Genomic DNA, 17,621 nt, shown 5'->3' with positions numbered 1-17,621 from the left:
AAACATTTGGAAAATGTGAATTATTATTTTTAAAGGTGTATTATTTCAAAGAAATAAAGATCTTCATGTAATAAAAGAAACAAAACAGCATTATGGAATTTACTATGGTATTGGGGCCTAAAAATGTGCAAGATGTGTGGAAAAATTTCAGAATAATTTCCAATTTACCTAATGCTTATGGCAGGAGGTTATTGTAGGATCAATTATAGATGATGTAGGGAATTTCATATACTGATAGGATCTAAGGACAACTATTCCACTGACATTTAAATCCCTTTGCACATCGTTAGTGACTGGTCTCTGAATATGTCCAGTCATCAGGAAATTAATTTCCAAAATCTATCTACTCCATTTCCAGAAAATTCTGAAACTTATAGATTTCTTCTCTATATTAAGTTGAAATTTACTTGCATTAGCTTTGAATCCCTTTGAAACCTGTCCAATACTTTGGGATCCATGCAGAACAAATGTACTTTCTCTTCTACCTAAGAACATTTTCCATATTTGAGGCTGTAGTTCTAACCCATTATATCATTGTTTTTCAAATTTTTAGAGAGGTTCCTGGGAAGTGTCCCAGAAACTTTTGTGAGAGAAAAGCTAAAGAGAGAGGGAGAGAAGGGGGGGGGGGGTGGGGGGTGGCGGGGACAGAGTGAATTAGAAATGGGAGTGGAGGGAATTATGTCCTTTTCTGCACCTTAAGCCCTGCTTCCTCCAGAGCAGCTCAGCATTTAGCTCTTTTCTAAATTAGCCTCCCACATGAGATTTCAATTTTATTAAAAATTATTGAAAGTCACATTTCCCGGTTATATAGAGATTTAATTCTGTGATTTATTGGTGGTGATTTTCCTCACAATATAAAAATGCAGCCACTTCAAAACACTGAAATCAATGTGTATGTCAGACCTCATGTACCTCAGGTTGGAAATAGAATCCCAATGTTAGCTGTCTGCTGGGAATGATAGATTGACCTCAATTTCCTTGCAAATACTGTTCAGAATTCCTTCAGAACCTTGCTGTTGGTTCATCAAGAAATCTCTCTCTTCAATATGTGAAGTACTTATAATTGTCATCTATAGCAATTCTGACCTACCTGGGGCCAACTGAAGCTTTTAGTTTTCGCAAAACATGGAGGCTCTTCTACCACTGGCCATCAAGGACAATGCCCTCACTCCTCATAACTGTCAAAGGAACTGTTTTGTTGTTGCTGCTGCTGCTGCATCTTGTGATGTCGAGGACAAAGGTGTCAGTGTTCAAGCCCAAGATATGACACCTCAGGTAAGGGCAATTATGTCATAAACAACGCATTTAGCACACTACTGTTCTTGTCATCAGTAATGGCATGACCACCCATCCTGTCGTTGCCTTTGCCCAGGCAACACCACCAATATGACAATTTCATAACTATTATTTCCACTACCAAATGCTGCTGTTTCCACTATTGGCATTATGACACCATGATGCTATCAATGTCTTTGAAAACATGTTTAGGGATTTTTAAAAAATATAAATTGCTATTAATTTCCATTATTTTGATATTTTGTATCTCATGTTTTTTGACCATCCATGACTTTTTAAACACTTCTCTAAATTTTAGGAGAGTCCGCTTTAAGAATGCCTTTTCCCTAAAGTAAAAGCCAGTGAAACATTCCCAGCTCCCTTAAAGCCAAAGTCAGATGTTTGATAAGCACTTTGCAATTTTCACACATCCCCCTGGGATGTAGGTTAGGAGGAGAGGGACATAAAAGAGATACTGCACAGAAATCATTTGCATCAGTGTGGTGACAAGACAGCCAGTGTGAAGGCACAGCAATGCCAAAGTCCTAATAGCAGAGCTGTACTAGTGGCTGTCATTCTTGTGCCCAGCAGCAGCTGAAGTGGATTGCCCCTTAGGGCAGACAAGGTATAATTTGATCATTTTTCTTGACCATATAGATGCCTGGCCTGATTCTCAAGCACTGCAGAAGATTTCGTGAACTTCCTTTATTCTTAAATAAAGTTATGTTTTACTCAAAATAGCTACAGTGGGGTTCTGTGGTTCAAAATTATGTTCTGACATTCACAATCATTATACTAAGAATTTGAGTAGAGAATTAAACAAAAGCATTTGGATTAAGAGCAAAATTATACAAAAAGCAAACTGCTTACATTTTAAAGGCAAAATTCAGCCTAGATGATAGCATGATGCTCTGAAAATTAAAACAGTGTGTGTTTACAACATAATTTTATTAATGTTATGAATAATGATTACCACAACCTTTTAGGATGAACTTCTTTTCTTCTAGGCTATGAATACAGTGTAAATTTTTATTTAGAATAAGAGAACATATTGAGAATAAGTATACTGCCACTTATTTCCTTATTTACTACATCCTTTATATGAAAAAGTGAGAATAATACAAGATTACTGGGAACAACTAATGAAGTAATAGTTTTAGAAATAATTTTAAATACTGTTTATCCAAGATAAATTCAAATTACTTTTATTTATTACACAGTGAATATGATATTTACTCCTTCATTGCTCTGTTTTTCTTAGTAACGTAATAAGTATTATATCTATTTTAGCATGCTCACATAATTTTAGTGAAAAAAATGTAAAAGTCATATTTTGTATTTGCTAAAAACTTTTGTCTGGCCAGAATTAACACACCACTTTAACAGGTCATCAGAAACAAAAATTAATAATGCTGACATAGCATATGTTCGTCAAGAGCTGGGTTACTCACCATTATAAATGTCAAACTGACATTTAACAGGATTTGTCTTTGTGTTGAAGTAGAGTAGAGCCAGCTTCCTAAAACCACTGGTATCTAACTATGGAAAGAGACAAGAGAAAAATGGGTTCTGGGAACTCAGTCAGCATGATCACAATATAATTCATGTTGTAGAACGGTAGAAATTGAGGCACAAACAGCCTAGAAAAGTGAGAAACAGATTTTAGATAGAGATTCACTTGACACCAGAATTTGCCCTTAATTTCTCTATGCTGTACATATTTTTTGTTTGCTAACTTATTGATATTTGATTTTCTTTAGATTGAATCTCTCTAAGGAGAGTTTCCAGTATAGTTTCCAGCTGTATTTCTGAAACATATGCAATGGAGAACCATTTATATTTGAAATGCTTTAAATATCTTAAGATACAAAACTTTTTTTTAAAACAAATTGGTTCTGATAGTTTAGAAAATTTTGTTAAAACTCAATAGCTAATAGCATTGTAATATTAATAGCAAATTTCAAATGCAGTAATATTACTTAATTATTGACAATTCTTCTGTGGCAATATAGTATAAAAAGCGTGAGAGTAATTTCTAGTTTCTTATGCGAATGAATATTAAACTTTGTACAGAACAGTTAAGTATTTTCCTTTGTAAAGTTACTGTACTGAGAAATCAAATAGGCTGAAATAATATTAAGAATGAACTAGATAAATTATTTTGCTTATCCATTTCAGGACTATTTAGTAGTATAAAAAATTTACTACCCTGATATACATGATAAATGTATATTAGCATCATTGACAGAAACATACAATTAACGTTTTGTATTTGACAGAGACATAGAAAGCAATGACAAAGAAAGAACATAGAACAAATATTCTCTAGTGATAGCTTATTTCTTGACAGTGTAAGTGAATACCGGAGTAATGAACATTTTATTTCAAATGAGATTTTTACTGCTGTTATTGGGGTTAACACACACTTTTCTATTCAATGCTTTTATGAAAGATTTGAGATATATCTTCTATTCAAGGCTCCTCTTTTTTAGTTGTTTTTTGTATTTTGTTTTGTTTTTTTAATTACAAAAGAGATTCAAAGAAGCCAAGACATGCTAAAGTTCACAGAGAGTCAGAGTAGTGTCTAGGACACAGTTTTCTATACTTTCAAGAGTTCAATTGCATTTTCCCTCCTTGGCTCAATAAAATTGATCTTGAGCTTTGGAAAGAAAATTTGCTAACATGGTATACCAAGTGGTTCTGTAAAGTCTACAGAAAGTGGTTATCTGCTAAAGCAGCTGAAGGTGAGGGCTCTAAAGAAGGCCTAAATTTGTGATCTTGCTACACATTTTTCTACCAACTTGAGGAATCGCTTACATCACACCAAGACTTAGTCTCTTTACATGAAAAATGCAAGGACCCATATATAATACATATTCAAGCAAGGTTAGTTTAGTTTAGTTTAATTAGCAATTATCAAGGTTTTATTCATCATGTCTTATGTGCAAGATATTATTCTTTGAATACATTTCCATGTTCCCTCACTCTTCTCATTCATTATCTCCTTTTCTGACAATCTCTCTTTTAATAGATAGACAACTTACATAAGGTATAAATTCCTTGAGTGTAGAAACAATACTTATAACTTCTTTATATGCTAGATAATATTCTATTCTAAGAAATGTGTGTTATTCATCCACAAAAAAACCCCTCTGAGGTAGGTCTTATTACAATGCCCATCTTACTTATAAGGAAACTGATCACAGAGAGGTTAAGTGACTTGAATAAAGTCACACAGCAAGGAATTTTGGAACCTATATTTAAACCAAAGCACAATGCCTTTCTTATTCCAATGTCTTTAGCCTTACTATTTCACTAGCTTCTAGATTGGCTATTGGTAAATATTTTCAGAAGAAATAAACAGTAATTAAATGTATATTTCTAAATAATGTTCACTTGCCATTGCAGTTTTAAATATGGTGCATAACCATTATTATGCACAGGCCTAATATGTATGACTGTTTCTCTGCACCCAAATGCCTCATGTGGTAGCTTTGAATTCTTTTAGGAATTGATTGGAGTATAAATAAATAAAGTTTAAAGTTTGTAGAAATTCTTTAGGAGGAAAAGAATTGGAAATAAATGAAAAAACATTATTCATTAAACAAAACTGAAAAGAACATAGCAATAGAAGTATAGATTATAATCAGTTGTGCTGTCTGTGTAATGTATGACTTGTCATATTTATTAATAATAAATAGCATTCTTTTTATAAAAATGCCTCAAATATGCATAAAGTAATTATTGATATATAATCAAATTGGGTTAAACAATCCATGCTCTCAATGGGAATAATAGACTTGCTATGAACCTTGGGTTCTAGAAACTGCTAGACAGTACTTCCCTGAATGTCAGCATCACAAGAAGTGTGAGGTGGCGTTACAAGTAGACAACTGGAAAGCTATATCCATTCACTTTTTTTTTTCTCTTTTCACATCATACTGATGCCTCAGCTAGCAATTTTCACTGTATTGCTACAGTATCTTGAAGTGAAATAATAAATCACCTGTCAACAACTAGAACAGCTACGTGAATGAAGAGACTTACTGCAAGAAATGGATATACTGATAGTCATCTTCAGGGAACTTTTGTAACTTTAAATAGTTCAAATAGTTGACCATGACATCTTTTAGTCTTGAGAATCAGTATATTTCCATCTTTTGCTCAAAGGCTCTATGTTTAAGATCTAATTCCTTGATGTTCATAATTATCTAGTAAAGACAAAGTCCAACTAACATTTGTTGGTGCTATGTAAAATTCAGTATTTAGGATCTGGATATGCAGGGATGACTAATATAAATTTGCATAGCAATGAAAGAGGGATGAGCCAAGTACAAATTGGCCTTAGAAAAACTTAATCCTGTGGGTACAGAGAGTAATGGGACAAGAGACAGGAAGAATTTTCTTTTTTTAAATTAAGAATGTCGAGTTAATTTACTTTGACCAAAGCCATGAATTTACAGCTGTCAGTCAGATACTCTGATAATACCGTTTTTAAAAGTATTCACTACTTTGGTAACATCTTTTGGCAAATGTTTAGGGTCTCTATTTTTAAAGTGTCAAATAGTTTTTAATTGTGGAGATGACCTGCCCTATGTTGAGTTAGAAAGGATATATGAACGAAAATAGTAACATTTGTTTTAGTCAGTGCTGTCATAGTAATCACTATACTCAGTGGGGCCTTTCAAGTATATTCCTGTGTCTTTAGAATAAATTGAAACTAAGACAGCCTCCCTCTGATCTCAAATGTCAGGGTATGCTCTAAAGACCTATTGAGCTAGAGAGCTCTAAAGTGCCATCCCTACCATTTACTGATAACCTACACTCAGGGGTCAGGGGCAGTGGATATGTGTGGGGGTAGATGAAGTTTGCAAGCATCAGGCTTTATTGAATACAGGGGAGGGCCTATGGAGATCTTCCACATTTTTGACAGATTCTATCAGGAGTCTTACCTGTCTTCCCTTTTTATTATAGCACCCACGGTTTTACCATGTAAAAGACTACCCAAAATCTTAGACAATAAAAATTAAAAGAACACTTTATATTTTCAAAGCATTTTTAATACATTATTCTATATGATCCTCAGAACTATTCTATGGGGTACATGGGACAGACCTTACCTCTAGTCTTCTAGCAAAGAATGTATTTAATGGTGTTTCATATGAGGGTTAATATTTTTAAATCCTTAGGTCAAAAATTGTACTGATATTTATATCAGTAAATGTTTGTGGCGTAGGGTGAGTGTTAGGTGGGGATGATGAAGATTGAAAGGTTGGAGGGCCCTAAAAGATTTATTGAAAATCAACTTGCAGCTGTCAATATATCTCAGCCCCAATTTGTATTTGTATGTATTTTAAATATCTAGTTTCCCTCATCAGTGGTTTTCCTATTTTCTCTTTTAATGGTGAATAATTTTGCTTATTTTCTTATTTAATGGAGTTGCAGGTATGGAAGTGATTTTTTTTCTGGCTAAGAAATATAAAACCAGCCATTTTTGAAGAAGAAAAGAGAAAAAATTCTATCTGAAAAGGAAGATTCAGTCAACACTTCACTATAGTTTAGAAGAAAGACAGATGATAAATTTTTTTTTAAAAAGTTTATATTATAAAATGGGAAGAAAATGAGAAATGTTGAATGCTTTCTTTATTCATTATAATTACACATTTTTAACGGTTCGTTTATGAGCTTTGTCTTTGATAATGTCAAACAATTAGCACTGTGCACAAACCACATTAATCATGATGCTTACAGTTGAAAGCTTTTTGTTTTGTTCTGGCTTGAATTGCATTTTCATTTCTTTTTCTTCCTTCTTTTTTATAATTGTGGTGATTTTTGTCTATAATCCCAATATCTGTTTGAAATTAGAGATCCTATAAATCTTTTACTTGAACTAATTCTGCTTACAATTTCACTTTTTTTCTTGTGCTTTATTTTCATTAGAAGTCTGAAAATCAGATTGGTATATGACTCCAAAATTCTAAACTCACACAAATTTAGGACCTTCGCACAGTACTACTGCCTTCTCTCTATGGAGTTTTGAGGGAGAAGCAAACATTTGTTAACAAAAGTGAGAAAAAAAAGCCAAATCCAAGGTTATCAGTGTTAATCATTCAAAAAAGTAATCAACAATTCTTAAAACTTAGAATGTGAGTATCTCTGTCATTGCTCACAATTCTTCCATAGATCCATTGAGTAAGTCACACTGAGACCCTACATCTTTCCTGAAAAGGCAACATTTTGTCTAATGAAATGGGATGATGTATTTAAAGAATAAAGAATCCTAATTTTAACCAGGGAGCCACTGCACGTAATGATGTTAAAGGAATGAAATAGCCTGTGCCATAGTTCGTTCTTTATTTCTATTTTTAAGAGGTCTTTTTTATGGCAACCACAGCCTAGGTGAGTCATCCACTTAGTAGCAGATCTTAACACCAATTATTTCATACACCTTTTTGAAGAAAAAAAATTTTCTACTCTGAAACTAAAAAAAAATAAGAAATCAAGAAAAAAAGTAGCAGGAACTTCTCCCCCCCTCCCCCCCCCCCGCTTAATCTATTATTCTAATATACCAGAAAACCATTTCACTTGCCAAAATACAGCCTTTTAATAGACAAGACTGACATTGGCTGCATACAAATAAAAATTTTCATGAAAATGAAACAACGCAAATCAATGACAACTAACAAACTGGGAAGAAGATGTTTGTAACATATGCAGACAAAAACTAATATTGCTGGTATACAAAGTATTTGTTAAAAAGGGAAAAACCAACATTTTAATGGAAGACATGAAAACATAATTCATAAAAATGGAGAAAAAATAGTTCTCAAATATATAAAAAGTGCCCAAATTTTCTCATAATTAGAAAAATGCAAGTTAAAACCCCACTGAGATTCCGTTTCTCACTAATCAGATTGGCCAAAATTTTAAGATAGACAATATATGATGGCATGTCTGTGGGAAAACAGGCATTCTCATACATTGTTGGTGGGTACAATTGACATTTTGGTACAACCTCTCAGGAGAGAAATTTAGGAATGCATAGCAAAACTACGTATACAATTAATTTTTGACCCAGCAATCTAAACTTCTAGTCAACTACTCTGAAGATACATCTCCAAAAACATGAAAAAACATATAAACAAGTTTATGCAGCATTGTTTATAATTGCATAATACTATAACCAACCTAAATAGTTATAAAAGAGTGAGTGAATAGTATATGGTTTAGTAAGGTTTTTTTTTTTTTCTGAAAAAATAATAGAAAATACTTTCCAATTGATTGAGTATATAAGTATGCATGTACATAAGAATACGTATGTATGTATGTATTTACATTGAAATGGCCCAGTACAAGTAATGAAGGCAAACAACTTAGGCACAAAAGAGATCATTTAGAGAAGAATTCGAAGAATACTTTCTCATCTACGTATTTTAAAATACATTGGAAAAAATTCTTTTAAAGATTAGAAAAACGCATTTTGAATCCCCAATTCTAAATCTATTCAGTCATGGGACAGAACCAAAAATATATAAAATATGCAAGGACTTAGAACATTTTCCTCTGAAGCATTCTGCCTTAGCAAATTCCTCAAGGGCATACAAGTGAGTAAAACAAGAAAGTGGAAAATATAAGATTGAGGAAACTTTGACTTCATTTAAATGAAGCAGTTAAGGAAGGTCTTAGGATGACAGCTTTGTAGCAGACCTAAAAATCAATCCTTTCAGTTTGTAGAAGCAGGATGGTGAGCACATGGAGTCAGGAAGACTGATAGGAATAGATTATGTGACATATTAAATTAAAAAAATTATATAATATAAACAAATTATACAAGTTCAAAATTCAATAAAAATTTTAGGAAAATAAAAAATCTGTACAAACAAGGAAATGTAACAGTCTCTTAGTTATTTTTACAGCATTAAACATCCCCAAATTTAGTAACTTACAACAACATCTATTTCATTACATCTCACAGTTTGATATATCAGCAACGTTGGCATTGCTCAGCTGGGTGATTCTTTTTTTCTATGTGGCATCAGTTGAGGTCATTTGGTGGTCAACAGATGGTGGGTGGGCTGGTATAAAGGGTACAAGACAGATTCACTCATATGTCTAATGCTTTGGAAGAAATAGATGCAAGTGTGGTTCTCATTGTGACTGTCTCCAGCATGATGGCCTTAAGAAAGTCAGACTTGGTTATATGGCAGTTTGAGGGATCCCAAGTCACCTTCCAAGACACAGAAATGGAAGATGCCAATCTCTAGAAGCCAACACAGTATTACTTCTGTCCTATTCTATTTGTCTGAACAGTCATATAACCCAGCCAGTCGGGCCTAGAAGCCAACACAGCATTACTTCTGCCATATTCTATTTGTTGAAACAGTCACATAACCCAGCCAGAATCAAGCAAAAGGGTCCTCAATTCCATGGTCAATGGAAAAAATTTGAAAAAAATGCATGTTGGTCTTTAACTTATTTAGCATAATACATCATTTGGTTCAGCTATCCCTGATTTTTACATACATGTATATAGTTATACAATTTTCATTGATTTTAAAACTTGAGTCAGCCAAAACAAAATATAGAAGATTTCATATGATTTTAAAAGAATAGAAATACTATTGAAATTAAATATATTAAAGTAAAATATAGATGGTAGATTTTAAGAAATGATAAGAAAAGGAAAATTAAATTACAGGAAAAGAATTCCAATACCCTTGTTTTCTAGAGAAAGTGGCAAAAGATATTATTTACAGTTGGTGAGACAGGAAATCAAAATACATTAAAAATATTTTAATATATAAAACTAATGAAGGAATAAATAAAAAACAATGGCATAACTATAAAGGTAGAAGTTACAGGAAAAGAGTAGTAATGGAGATAAGCTAAATCCTCTTGCAGCATAGCAGAAAGTCAGTACCTAAAATCTGGATTAGATAGCTTAAGAAATAGTGATATAAACATATTTGTTTCTTAGGGATTTAGGTGTAGCTACCTCAAGAAACGATTAGAAATTTAAAAGTAGTTCTCAAAGTGGAGGGAGTCCGGAGATGAGAGAGGAATCTGGCAAAAAGGTGTTGCTTTTTAATATATGTCCTTTGATTCTACTAGTTTATAGACATTTTAGGTTAAACATATGCATAAATCCACTTATTAAAAAAAGAAAGATGGCTGAAAGGGAGGTGTGGCCTATCCTACATTTCCATCTAAGACCCATGAAGATGGGGCAGCATCATATCAGAAGAACTGGAATTCAGGACTTCTCTCCCAGAGGAAAGGCCACAGTAAGCAGTGGTGGTGGTTATAATGAACAGAGGAGGAGCAGCTACCAAGTGGCTGAATCCAGAGCAAATACAAGTATAAGAAAAATTTCCTTTGTTCTAATATACTTGAAAGAAAGTACCCTTTACATGGTGGAAGAAAATACATTTATCCCTAGATTTTTATAAAAAAAACAAAAACAAAAATAAGATGTATTTAAGTATGCACGGATGAATAAAATTAAAGTTAATAGATATTAATTTTTAAGTGAACTTAAATAAAGAAAACTATAACAGCGCTCTGACATGTATTACCAACAATTCCATACTAGGTATTTGTAAGAGCCTTTAGCCAAGAGACGCTTAGAGAAATAAATAATTTTGTTGTCCTGTTTGTCTAATTTGTCACATCCCTTATTACTCTGACGCATTCAAATACGTCTCATATCAAGTGGTCAAGCCCTGTATGAAGATTAGCATTGTAAATGCGGAGAATTCTCAGTCAGTAAGGCTGGAATTGATTCAAGTACCGATTTTAAGAACTTTTTTCATCAAGTGCTTTCATAAGCTCTAGTTATTTCTGTTCCTATTTGTTATGCACAGATCTTTGCAAATTCTAGAACTCCAGGAGGTAGAACTCTCCTCCAGTCCTGCCAGCTACAGCTGCTCCTAAATATCAAGAAACGTATGAATGTAAATGTCTGCTGCTGTAGGAGGGCTTATATAAGATTTGCTGGCTCTTGGTGGAAAGAGAACAGTCTTTAATTTGGGAAAGGGAGAATTACTCTCCTCATCACTTTATCCAGCCACTATATACTTAGAAGCCATTGGCACTATTATCTTTCTTGTGGTTGGAGTTACAAAATTTATCATTTTATTTTTTTCTGCAGCATTACAGTTTAAATGCTTCACATATATTTGTAATCTAGGACCCTAGCACCAACTTTTTCTAAAAATCCTGAAATATTTAAATATCATAATCCTTGTCAAATACGAAAATGATTTTCCTAAAAGCTTTTTAAATAAATAATGCAGAAAGAAATACAAAAAGTACACTGAATATATTCAATATTTCATTAAGTCTTTTGTCTATTTTATAATCTTGTCTTATTTTTATTTTAGGTTTACAAGGCCTGATTTATTGCTTCTCTAATGGTCATTCTTCATTCTACCAGCCATTACTTCGGTACAAACAGATATATGGAGAGAATTCACTTATTAGAAAATAAATATTTTTGAACAGCTAGTGGTAGTTAGTGTACTAATTCTGGACGTAGTCATGATTTTTGAGAAGCTCATAGTTTGGGGGAAGACAAATATACAATAATTAATTTTCTCTTTACAATATGATGTATTATTATAAAAACACATTTAAATACCTACTGATATCCAGAAAAGGAAATACCTAATTGCTAAGCTTGAATGGAGGACAGGGTGTGATTGTGATTATGGTTTTAGAGCATCTATGAACTGAGCTATAACGTCGATATACACAACACTTTTATTTTCATAAGAGCAAAAACACCAAAAAATAAAAACACTAGAAGTCAATACTCAAACTCAAGAAACAGTATCTCACTGAGTGTGTAAAATTGGGAAGTCAGCTATGAAACTAATGTCTTTCAAGCTGAGAAAAATCTGCTAAACCATCATTTTAGATAGAGCTATTTTACATAGAGTAGTGATCTTATCAAATCCCAGAAGGAGAGAAGCATCACTATTTCCCCAAACATTCCTAAACTAAAAAGGATTAACTGAACTTTAGGTCTTGATATCAATGCCCACAGCTTTGGTACCTGTTTGGTTACATTTTCAATCAAATTGTGAATATTAGTGTGTGCCAAAAGAGTTAACATAGAAGTTCTGAACACTCTACTTTGAAAGGCCTGCTTATGATGTTGGCTCTTGGCTGGTATCTGGGAACTTAAGTGTTGGGAGGGGAGGGTACCCAACATTAATTTATAAGAGTGATTCACCGTGCCTAAACTGTTTGAATAAACAATATGGTTTATACTGAACACCTGCTTTCATTCTGGTAGTCTGAAATTTGGGTAGTTGCCAGGCAGGGGTGCCTACGTGATCAGCCTCCAGTGAAAAACCTGGGCACTGAATCTCTTAATGAACTTCTCTAGCTTGTAACATTTTACATATGTGCTCACAGCTTGTTGCTGCAGTAATTAAATGCGTCCTGTGTGGTTCCTTTGGAAGAGGATCCTTGGAAGCTGGGTTCTGGTTTCCTCCAGACTTTACCCATGAGACTTTTCCCTTTGTTGACTGTAGTTGGTATTCTTTCACTTTAATAAATCATAGCTGTGAGTACAATCATAAGCTGAGTCCTATAAATCCTAGGGAATCATCAAACCCAGGGGTGATCTTCAAGACCCCCAACAAATAAGGTATATATTAAATTGAAATAATTATATTTTCAAAGTCTTTCTGAATTTTTGACCAATGGAAACTCATAATACAGAAAATCTGTATGCAATAAGACAAAGCTCTTGCTTCCGAGAACACAAAGGATTTAAAGTAAACTACTAGTTTTCTGATAGTAGCTAGATTTCTAGCAAAGTTAAGTATTTAAATTAGACAAATTATACATATATAAAATTATATATATGTCACGTTTGAGCTGTTAACTCATTGAATAAAAGTACCATTTTGACTTTTTAAACCATAGTTAATAGAATATAAACTCTCTTCAAACACAGGAGTTATCATTTCTTCTAGTCCAAGTACTACCATTAACCTACTAAAACAAGTCATTTATTTACCTCCAGTGAAGTCACTTGTTTCACTTGCCACATTTGTATCTAAAGTTTAAGGTGTTGGAGTAATTTCTGGTATGCCTTTCCTTTCTGAAATCATAGTTGCTATATGAATTAAGGGTGTGTCTGAGCATTAACTTTATTTTCTGTTTGATCATAAAGGTTGATTTGACTGACCCAGCTGACATGTGAATGATCCTGTATTCCCTCAAAGCATCTTGTGTGCCCTTCCAAGGTGTCCCTTCTTTGACCGATGAAGAATATCCCAGTCTGATGAGTGGTAAGTCCTCTTTGGGTGATGTTATGAGTCTGGGTCCAGTTGAAGAAAAAGCAGCTACAAGTATTGGAGAAAGAAAGCAGTTTGATAAAATAACTAGTGCTTATACTTATGTGAGAAGGGTTGGGGAGGAACTATGGGAGTGAGAGTCTAGAAGACAGCAATGGGAAGATGGTGGAAAGAGCCATCAACATCTTCAGCCTGAAGTGCAGGAGAAGGTGGAGAAGGCACCACAACTGTGAGGTCGGAGCTTGTGGAGCAGTCTTGGGAGCAGTGCCTCTAGTTGCTATGACATCCTAAGAAGAGTGGCTTCTGCTTCACTTTCGTTTTCCAAAGCCACTTCCTCCTGTGGGCAAACTCAACGGTCAACCATATAAGGAATTATGGGACTATTCAGTTCCCAGCTTGGGGTTGGGTGCCTGGTGACAAAAGACAATCTAGCATAGGGGTGTGCTGGTTCTGGGAATCCCTGCAAGACTCTAAACACACAAAATACTTCTATAAATTTATGAATCTGTATTTTTTTTATATTTCAGAACCCTTGATAAGGTCATAATATTAATCAATTTTCCAGTAATATCTATGATATTTTTTATCTTAAGAAAAAAAAAAAGGTGGGTTAGGGGGAGGCAGAGATCTGATTTTCTAAGGTTTGTTCAAAAGTTTTTCTAAAAAATCAGGATTTAAACTTTGTTTGACCTGAATAAATATATTAAAAAGTGGCAGTCTACTCTCTATTGTATATGACAAAGATAATGACATATTTAGTTACCTTTAAAATGAACTGGAAATCTTATAAAATTATCGATGCAGTTCAAATTGAACTGCCACTTATTCATAATCAGCATAGCAACGAACTGATGTTACGACTCTATTTAAATGATCTAACATTTAGATATTCTTACCCACTGAAAAGCTTATTTGGCATACAAATGTTTCTTCAGGGTTACTTATATTTACTAGTTTTATAGCTGATGAAAGACTTATCAGCGTCTTATAGAATTGTGGTACCAAATTTTTAAGGAAGTCATATTTTCAAGTTCTAATAAAAAAATGAGTTTTCCATGCATGATTTCTCTAGGTTCTGTAGTTGCAAGCCTCAATATTTATGCCTTATTGTATTTATCAATAGAAATTTGGAAGGAAGTATTACTAGTCATGTTTGTGTTTGAACAGTCTTCCAAATTTCTCTAAGCATATTAAAATTTTTTAGGTACAAAGATGCTAATAACTGAACAAGATGCCAAACAAAACTGTTAAATAAATGAGCAACTGGGTCAAGTAATCTTCCTAGGCGAAGACGAACAAAGGTCTGAATTTGCAACATGATGAGTACAGTAAATGTAGGAATGCTTGAAATTGTGATTGCTGTACCCAGCCAAGGTCAGAAACACTATGAATATGAGTCAATATCCACATGATCATAATCACTGTTCTGACTCACAAGCCAGATAATCAAAGGGACAGTCCAAAAGAGTTGGTGCCCATAAACTTTAAATACACAATGAAATCCCAAATCCCGCTCTTTATTTAACCCTGGTTCCTTGCTTAAATACTTCTGAGCAACATGCATGCTTTTTTTCTTGTTTCCAATATTCTGATCTTATTAATGTATTTCTCAGATCTTCACTAGCTTTTTTATTAAATAGCTCATCTATCTATCTATCTATCTATTTATTTATTTGTGCTGGCTGACCAGTAAGAAGATCTGAATCCTTTGGCTTGGTGTTACACCGTGCTCTAACTATAGATAGCTCATTTATCAAACGAAGTTAGCCCTATGTTGAATATAGTACATGAACATGTTGCCGATATTCAGTCCATATTGTAGTGTTTCAAATACCTAATGCTATAGCTCCCTAGCACTATTCCCATTTTCAATCCATTTTTAACAGAGTTGGTTAGTCAATTTGAAGGATAATCATACTAAAACACAATTGTCTTAGTTAAATACTATGTATGCAGAGGAGAATCAGGGAGTATTGTAGAGGAACATCTAACACAGACATATGGAAGAAAAACACATCAGGTAACATTTTCTAAAAGAGGTAATATTTACTCTGAATCTGAAAATATTCACAAAGTGATGAAATATGTGCCAAGCAGCGAAACAGAAGATGCAAAGTATAGAGCTGTCAGAGTATGGAGGGTTTAAGTCATCTACAAATACATCAGCTTTGCTGGAACAATAACAAGAATAGTGGCAGAAATTGCACCTGATTACTTAAGAAAGGGACAAATCATGAAAGAATTTAAATTTTATTTTAAGTTTAGATTTCTTCTGTAAAATGATAAAAGCTGCTTAAATGTCTTATAAAAAATAATATAATTATTCAGTATTTACATTTAATAATAATATAACCACTTTACTGAGAATACACGAATAGATCAGCACACAGTGTACACATGTATTGAATTATAACTCTGACCTCAAAAATATGTACAATCAATATGTTTCAATTAAAAAATTTAAAAATATAAGAAATAAAATAAAATTAGGAAAAATATGCTAAAAGACTGTCATAACAAACCAGCTGAAAAATGTTACTATGAACTTTAACTTAAAATCAGAAGGGAAAAATACAATAAATATTTAGGACATGAAATATACAGAGTTTGATTGGGTTGAAAATGAAAGGGAGGCAAAAGATGAATCTTAAATTAATCTTGAGTTTTGCTTGGTTGACTGAGTAAATCATGGTATTATCACAAAAATCTAAGATAGGAATAGATTTAATGAGAAAATGAGGAGGTTTTAGTGTGATAAATTTTGGTTGTCTATGCAGCGGTAGTCAATAGACAGTTATGTTTATAGGCCTGGAACTCAAGAACATTTTTCTGGAAAATGTTGACTTGGGGATCACCAACTTATTGTTAAAGTAATCGTTTTACATAATCAGGCTTAAAGCAATATATTTTGTAACTGCCTGAATAGACAGTAACAATTTTTACACCTGTTTGCAGTCCAATAAAAATTATAGTCCTCCTCCTACGTCAACTCATATTCAAGCTATGTCCCATATCTACATATAGAGCTTTACTTCTCACCCACACATCAAAATTCACACCACACAGTATGATATAAATGATTTTCAAGAGTTATGTAAAACACATGAGCCAATTTCACATTTTGCTCCATAAATTTCTTTTCTAGGAAAAATGGATCAAAGTGCTTAAGATCTCAAATTTACAAAATATTGAACTGTCCAAAGGCAGAGAGGTATGATTCCAATGGAAAGGTATACAAGGCCATGGGACTTTAATGGTAGATCTGAGCTCCGCATGGAGCAATTCATTTAACAGACTAAGAGGTTTGCAATTTCCTCACTTAAAGTAAGGTGACAAGATTAGCTCAAGTCTAAGATTCTTTTCCATCACTAAATCCCAAGATTAAATTAGAGAATTATTTAAAAAATTCATTTCTCATTTTATGAGCAATACTGTTGATTTGAATTTTGGGCAATATATGTGCACTTTTCCTGTATTAGATTTATAGACGTAACATTACAGCCAGGTGCAGGAATTGACTTACTAAAAAATATGGAAAAAAAAAAAATTCAAGCTGTTGTTGAATTAGTCAATCTAGATTTTTATGACAGCACTTTATGGTTATGGATACCTCTTATTACTATCAATTATACTTTCAATAATGTTTGAGAAAGCAGTTTCACTTTAACACAATAAAAACTGTGCGCGTGTATCATAAACAGATAGAAATGCGAATGTGTTATAAATGAAATGAGAGTAACTTTACAAGTCCAGTGATCAGTTCTCTGCACTTTGAATTCATGTACTATTTATTTCATAATAGGTATTGGATTCAAAATTTATTTGGCCTTAAAACTAATGCTTAAACTTAAGTTCAAGAAGTATTGCAACAAAATAGACATAATATTTTTTTTTATTAAAAATAGTATTGATTCACTAAATTCACATTTGTTTTCAGGCAACACTATCACAATTGCTAGATTTTTAAACTTAAATTGCACACTCGCTCCCATAGACATTACTCTCTCACACAAGTTCATACATATTTATAACTAC

The sequence above is a fragment of the Cynocephalus volans genome, chromosome 6 (assembly GCF_027409185.1).
Source record: "Cynocephalus volans isolate mCynVol1 chromosome 6, mCynVol1.pri, whole genome shotgun sequence".
Classification (NCBI taxonomy): Eukaryota; Metazoa; Chordata; class Mammalia; order Dermoptera; family Cynocephalidae; genus Cynocephalus; species Cynocephalus volans.
This window is presented reverse-complemented; position numbering follows the sequence as displayed.